The sequence below is a fragment of the Theobroma cacao genome, chromosome 2 (assembly GCF_053813885.1).
Source record: "Theobroma cacao isolate CCN51 chromosome 2, ASM5381388v1, whole genome shotgun sequence".
Taxonomy (NCBI): Eukaryota; Viridiplantae; Streptophyta; class Magnoliopsida; order Malvales; family Malvaceae; genus Theobroma; species Theobroma cacao.
In genome coordinates, this window is record NC_142640.1 from 36,208,453 (window position 1) to 36,215,920 (window position 7,468).

Below are 7,468 nucleotides of genomic sequence, written 5' to 3' on the forward strand. Positions count from 1 at the left end.
TGTCCAAATCACCTCCAAATTAATTCATTTCTCCTCTAATACCTTAATTTACCACATACATTTAAATAAAGCCAAATTCAGCATTAGAACCCTCACAATTCCTTATAGAAAAAATTTGGTCATTTGGTGTACTAGCATCGAATTTTTTTCTACATAACCATTTCACCTTACTTCATCATTTTCCATGCCATTTTCCTTGAAATAAAAACAATCCCCCATTGATATTCAGCCCTCATGGTTCGACCAACAAGGAACCCTAGAGAAATTGAATATTTCTTTTGTGTTTTTATTCATAACCATGCTTAACTATCCCTAAACACTAACATAGTCTAAAATCAAATTATTCCAACAACAATTCCTCTTCCATACCCATTTTTCAGAATTGAATTCATCATGATAACTCAATATTCAACCATGAAAATCAAGAACAAAAGCATGGGTAAGCTAGGTATCAAGGAGAATTAAAGAAATTTTAACTTACCTAGCTTGTTTCCTTGATTTCTTCACTTTTTCTTTGAATTTCCACCTAGGTTTTCTTGTTTTTCCTTTTGTTCTTCCCTTTTCCTTGTTGCTGGATGCCTAGGCCGAATATGGTGAGGGAATTGGGGATTTAATGGGCTGATTTCTATAGAAAATAATAAAATAATCAAGCATGCCATGTGTCACATGCTTATTGGCCCAAATTTTTAACTTTTTGACTTTTTCTTCTTAATTTTCCACCACAAATATTCTGGTATTTATCCAATCCTACCACAATTAAAATCCCTTGGTCTTGACAGGTACTGGGGCGAGAAATTTACCGATTTGGCCCCGAGATGGAAAAATTACGATTTTGCCCCTATACTCCGAAATGTACCGGAATCTCATTATTTCTACTTTTCAACCTAAAATAACACTAATATTGATCAATATTAATCAAATGGGGCAAAAAAATGTTTTATAAAAATTCTCGTTTAGTCTTCTAGTGGTAAAATTACCATTTTGCACTTATGCTCCAAAAATACCGGGAATCAAAATTTTTTTCATTGCTAAACATCATTTATACTCCAATAATCATAATTATATTTCATATAATTATTCTTGGTCAAATGTGATCAAATCTTGGCTAGAAATCTCCATTAAATCATCAAATGGTAAAATGACAATTTTGTCCCTAATCAAACAATTTTCCTGATGGACTTTAAATTGGACTTTGAACTCTGAATCACTATTCTAAGTCGTTCTGTGGGTTTCAAAATTTTCAATTTCCTCTTAGAATTTCTATTTGAACTAGTTCAAGGCTCGATTTAACTTAGTTATACCACTCGGTACAATACCGTGTTTTAATCGAGTTTGACAGGGTCTCACACCATGTATCTTCCAACATTCAATGGGATTTCATTGAAGACAACCTCTAATAGCCACAGATCTTGTGCACTCACATAACTGAAGCTACTATTTCTTCCATGGAGAGCAGTTGTGTCACAATCCAAATCCTGAGTCATGACCGACGCATGGGCCCAATAGGCATGGCCCACTAGACCCAAGCAAGCCTTTCTATGAGAACTTGTTCATCAGACCATCTGCCCCTGATAATTCTATTTTATAAAATTATTTTACTCCAATTTTGTTATTAAATATTAGCTAAGTCCTTAATTTTCAATTGTTATTTTATTTATTTTTGTAGTTTTTATAATTAGGGTACTTTAAGTTAGTTATTTTAATTTATGTTTTTCTTGTTAATTTGGTTATTATTTATTGGTTTTTATTTCTTTTGTAGGATTAAAGGTGATTGGGCTTAATTTTGGAAAGTAGAGTGTAGATAGACCCAAAAATCTGCTTGCATATACTTCAGTATTTTGGCTATATCTCGAGTTATAGAACTCCAAATGATACAATTCTTAAACCAGTGGAAAGATGAGAGATAGGGCTAAAACTTTTATGAAGATTACTTTGGCCAGTTCTTCCTCGAAGATAGAGAAAATGGCATCGGAAAATGGATAGACGTACAGTGCCGGGAATAAAAATTTGTAAAAACTGATAATTGATTTTTGGGCCTTTCATTACATTTTTTTTTAGCCCAATTAAACCCTAGGTCAGCTGAAGAAACTTTAAGTTAAGTCTATTAGTATAAATAGGACATGTTTAACAATATTGGGTACAACCTTTGAGAGATTCAAGAAACTAGAAGTTGAGGCTGAAACTTGGAGATCAAGTCGGCAATAATTGTTTTGTGTTCTTCCTTAGCATTTAATTTTCTTGTTACTTTCAATGGTTAAATTTATTATAATGTTATTTGTTTTTGCAATTATGAGTGGCTAAATTTTCTTTTTCTAGGATTGCAATTGAACTCACATGTAGTCTAAATTTTTAAATCTCTTTCTTATTTATTTTAATGGGATTTGAATTGTTTATTTCAATTTATTCTTACTGCTTTTAATTGCCTGATCACCAATTAAATTGATCTAGGAACCTAAACAGACTTGGAAAAGGGAGTTTAGAGTAGACTAAAATTGGGATAGCATATGATCAAATTAATTGATTTGCGTATAGGATAGGGATATACCTATAGGCCGTATGTAGCCAAATTAGAGCCTGAACTTAAGGAGTTTGTTTTAATTTCAAATCACATAGGGATATAGTATTTTGGTTAAAATAGATATGTTTATAGGTTGAGTCGAGAGACCCTTATAAATAATTTAGGACTCTAGGTTAGCAATTCAACCCATTGAAATAAGTTAAGTAAGAGAGGTAAGATTTAGATGAAGTGTAAGGGATATTGTAATCCTAGGCTTGTTTGATTTGATATTTTCTCAAGTTATTATTTTGATTTTTCTTGTTAGTTTTAATTTTAGTTTTAATTAATTATTTAATTTTGATTATTTGGATAAGATTAAATTGTCTAATTATAGTACTTAGTAAAGTTTTAGATTAATTCCCTGTGGGATCGATACCCTGCTTGCTAATATACTATCTATTCGATACATATACTTGCGTAGTAGAATTTTAACTGACAAGTTTTTGGCGTCGTTGCCGGAGAATTAATTCTAGATTTATTACTAATACTAATACCAAGCAATTTAGTCTTACTTCAAATTTTATTTTTCTTGTTTTCATTTTAGCTTTTGTTTTCTTGCAAATATCTTTCGTCATTGTATGCAAAGAATAGACAACTTGAATCTTGTTCCTTTTGATCCTGAGATAGAAAGAACTTTCAGAAGACGTCGAAGGGAGAATTTACAAGTTGCAGCTTTAAATCAGACAATGGCCGAGGATAACATTAATAATGGTACTAATGCCCTTAATGTGGTTCCTGAAGCAAATAGAGCATTGCAAGATTATGTAGTTCCTCTGTTGCAAGGTTTGCACCAAAGCATTAGGAGACCTTCTATCAATGCAAATAATTTTGAAATTAAACCAGCCTATATTTAGATGACTCAGTCTTCAGTCCAGTTTGGTGGGTTACCCAGTGATGATCCTAATGCTCATTTAGTAAATTTCATGGAGATTTGCGATACTTTTAAATACAATGGAGTAACTGATGATGTTATTAGATTGAGACTATTTCCATTCTCTCTTAGCGATAAAGCAAAAAGCTGGCTTAATTCATTGCCTAATGGGTCTATCATTACATGGGAGGAATTGGCTCAAAAATTTCTTGCAAAATTCTTTTCGCTTGCAAAGACTGCAAAGTTGAGGAACGATATCACCTCATTCACACAATTTGATGGTGAGTCCTTGTATGAAGCTTGGGAGAGGTTTAAAGAATTGTTGCGAAGATGTCCACATCATCGGATTCCTGATTGGTTGCAAGTTGAGACATTTTACAATGGGATGATTGGGTCAATTAAAATCACAATTGATGCTACTACTGGTGGGGCATTGATGAGTAAGAATGTAGCAGATGCTTATAATTTGTTGGAAGAGATGGCTTCAAATAATTATCAATGGCCTTCAGAAAGGTCGGGTTCGAGAAAAGCTATTGGAGCCTATGAAATTGATGCAATGAGCAACTTAGCTGCACAAGTGGCTGCACTGTCCAAAAAGATTGACACATTGGGAGTTCATGCAATTCAAAATTCAATTTGTGAGGTATGTGGGGATGGCCATTCAAATGATCAATGTCCATATAATTCTAAATCAATCCAGTTTGTAGGGAACTTTAACAGACAGCAGAACAACCCATATTCCAATACTTATAATCCTGGTTGGAGAAACCATCCCAATTTTTCATGGAATAACAATGCAGGGCCTTCCAATCCAAAACCCAACATGCCTCCGGGATTTCAACAACAAGTTAGACCACCAGTCCTTGAAAATAAGCCCCAAGTGGAAGAACTTCTCTTGCAATATATATCCAAGAATGATGCTATAATTCGAAGCATTGGAGCATCCTTGAGAAATCTTGAAACCCAAATGGGACAGCTTGCAAATTCCATCAATAATAGACCTCAAGGTTCTTTACCTAGTGACACACAAATCAATCCTAAAGGTAAGGAACAATGCCAAGCAATCACTTAAGGAGTGGCAAAGAGATTGAAGGGGTGAATGAAAAAGTAGTTGAACTTGAGAATGAAGATGTTGATGGGGAAGGAATGTGTGAAAAAAAGAGTGAAGTCGAAAAGAAAAATGATGTCAAGGCTGAAAATCATGGAACTTCTCAAGTCATCCATCCTCCACCACCTTTTCCCCAAAGGCTCCAAAAGCAAAAGCTTGAGAAGCAATTTTAAAAGTTCATTGATGTCTTCAAGAAATTACACATAAATATTCCTTTTGCTGAAGCTTTGGAACAAATGCCTAGTTATGTCAAGTTCTTGAAGGACATCCTCTCCAAAAAGAGGAAGCTAGGTGAGTTTGAAACTGTCTCCCCTACAAAAGAGTGTAGTCAAATTCTCCATAACAAGCTACCACTAAAACTCAAAGATCCAGGTAGTTTCATAATCCCTTGCACTATTGGTAATTTATTTTTTGTAAAAACTTTGAGTGATTTAAGTGCAAGTATCAATTTAATGCCTTCGTCAATTTTTAAGAAACTTGGTTTGGGGGAATGCAAACCCACTTCTATAACTTTGCAACTGGCTGATCGTTCTTTTGTGTACCCAAGGGGAATTATTGAAGATGTTCTTGTCAAGGTAGATAAATTTATTTTTCCAGTTGATTTTATAATTCTTGACATGGAAGAAGATATGCAAATTCCAATCATTCTTGGGAGGCCACTCTTAGCAACTGCTAAAGCTTCGATTGATGTTGAAAAAGGTGAGCTCACTTTGAGAGTTCAAGACCAACAGGTAACATTTAATATTTTCAAAGCTTTAAAATTGCCTGTGACATCTGAAGACTGCTTTTCTATGAGTGTAGTGAACAATTTGACACATGATGTTTTCTTAGAAGAAAATCCCAATGATCCTCTTAAAGCATGTTTAGTTGCTAACTCTGATAGAGCTGATGATATTGAATATTCAAATTTGTTGAATGCTCACTCCAGATTTAAAACTAATCATCCATTTCAATCTTTAGATATTTCAGCTTCTTTGGTGCCAACTTTTAAGCCTTCCATTGAGGAGCCACCTACTTTGGAACTCAAACCTCTGCTAGCACACTTGAGGTATGCTTTTCTTGGAAAATCTTCCACTATTTCGGTTATTATTTCTGATGCTTTTACTAGCTTGCAAGAGGAGAAGTTATTGAGAACACTTAAAGAATTCAAGAAAGCAATAGGGTGGACCATAGCTGATATTAAAGGAATTAGCCTTTCTATTTGCATGCATAAATTTCTTCTTGAGGAATATCACAAAGCCACAATTGAACAACAAAGAAGATTGAATCCCATCGTGAAGGAAGTGGTCAAGAAGGAAATCATCAAGTGGTTGGATGCTGAAATAATTTACCCTATCTCTGATAGCTCATGGGTAAGTCTAGTTCAATGTGTTCCTAAGAAAGGAGGAATGACTGTGGTGGCCAATGACAATAATGAGCTCATTCCAACAAGGACGGTGATTGGATGGAGAATGTGCATGGACTACCGCAAGCTCCACAAAGCTACAAGGAAAGATCACTTTCCCTTTCCATTCATTGATCAAATGTTAGATCGCTTGGCTGGTAAGGAATATTATTGTTTTCTAGATGGTTATTTTGGCTATAACCAAATTCCTATTGCTCCTGAAGATCAGGAAAAGACTGCATTTACATGTCCTTATGGCACCTTTGCTTTTAGAAGAATGCCATTTGGATTATGTAATGCACCTACCACCTTTCAATGATGCATGATGGCCATATTCACAGATATGGTGGAAAAATGCTTAGAGGTATTTATGGATGATTTATCAATCTTTGGAAATAATTTTGATCATTGTCTTTTAAATCTTGCTAGGGTACTCAAGAGGTGCAAAGAGACAAATTTAGTGCTCAATTGGGAGAAATGTCACTTCATGGTGCGAGAAGGTATTGTTCTTGGGCACAAGATCTCTAGTAATGGCATTGAGGTAGATAAAGCAAAAATTGAAGCAATTGAGAAATTACCACCTCCAATAAATGTCAAAGGTATTTGAAGTTTTCTTGGTCATGCTGGTTTTTATAGAAGATTTATTAAGGACTTTTCAAAAATTTCTAAACCACTTTGCAATTTATTGGAGAAAGATGTGCCATTTAAGTTTGATAATGAATGTCTTGTTGCTTTTGATGAATTGAAAAAAAGATTAATATCTGTACCTATCATAATTAGTCCCGATTGGACTCTTCCTTTTGAGCTAATGTGTGATGCGAGTGATTATGCGGTGGGAGCTGTTTTGGGACAAAGGAAGAATAAAATCTTCCATTCCATCTATTATGCTAGCAAGACTTTGAATGAGGCTCAGAAAAATTATACTACGGCAGAAAAGGACCTATTGGCTATGGTTTTTGCTTTTGACAAATTTCACTCCTATCTTGTAGGGACAAAGGTGATAGTGTACACTGATCACTCAGCTATCAAGTATTTGATTGCCAAGAAAGATGCTAAGCCAAGATTGATAAGGTGGATCCTCTTACTTCAAGAATTTGATCTTGAGATTCGTGATAGAAAAGGAATAGAAAATCAAGTTGCAGACCACCTCTCAAGATTAGAAATTGAAGCTCAAGGTAAGGATTCGACCTTAATCAAAGAGACGTTTCCTGATGAACAAATCCTTCAAGTTGGTAAGAAATCACTTCCTTGGTATGCTGATTTTGTAAACTATTTGGTAAGCAATATTATTCCCCCTGAGTTAAATTTTCATCAGAAAAATTTTTTTTTGCATAATGTCAAATTTTATTTTTGGGATGAGCCTTACTTGTTCAAATAGTGTAAAGACCAGATGTTTAGAAAATGTGTCCCGGAAGAAGAGATTCAAAGTGTGCTTCACCATTGCCAATCTTCAGACTATGAAAGACACTTCGGAGGAACAAGGACTGCTACTAAAGTACTCCAATCAGGTTTGTATTAGCCTACATTATTTAAGGATGCTCATAATTT

The 7,468-nt window shown here is 34.5% G+C and overlaps 1 non-coding gene across 1 annotated transcript; it reads right to left on the bottom strand.

The window, feature by feature from the left end:
* Nucleotides 1-3,669: 3,669 nt before the first annotated feature.
* Nucleotides 3,670-3,776, bottom strand: LOC148764207 (small nucleolar RNA R71). The gene has a single exon (XR_016024986.1). It is a non-coding gene; the product is annotated as a small nucleolar RNA R71 (small nucleolar RNA).
* Nucleotides 3,777-7,468: the final 3,692 nt, after the last annotated feature.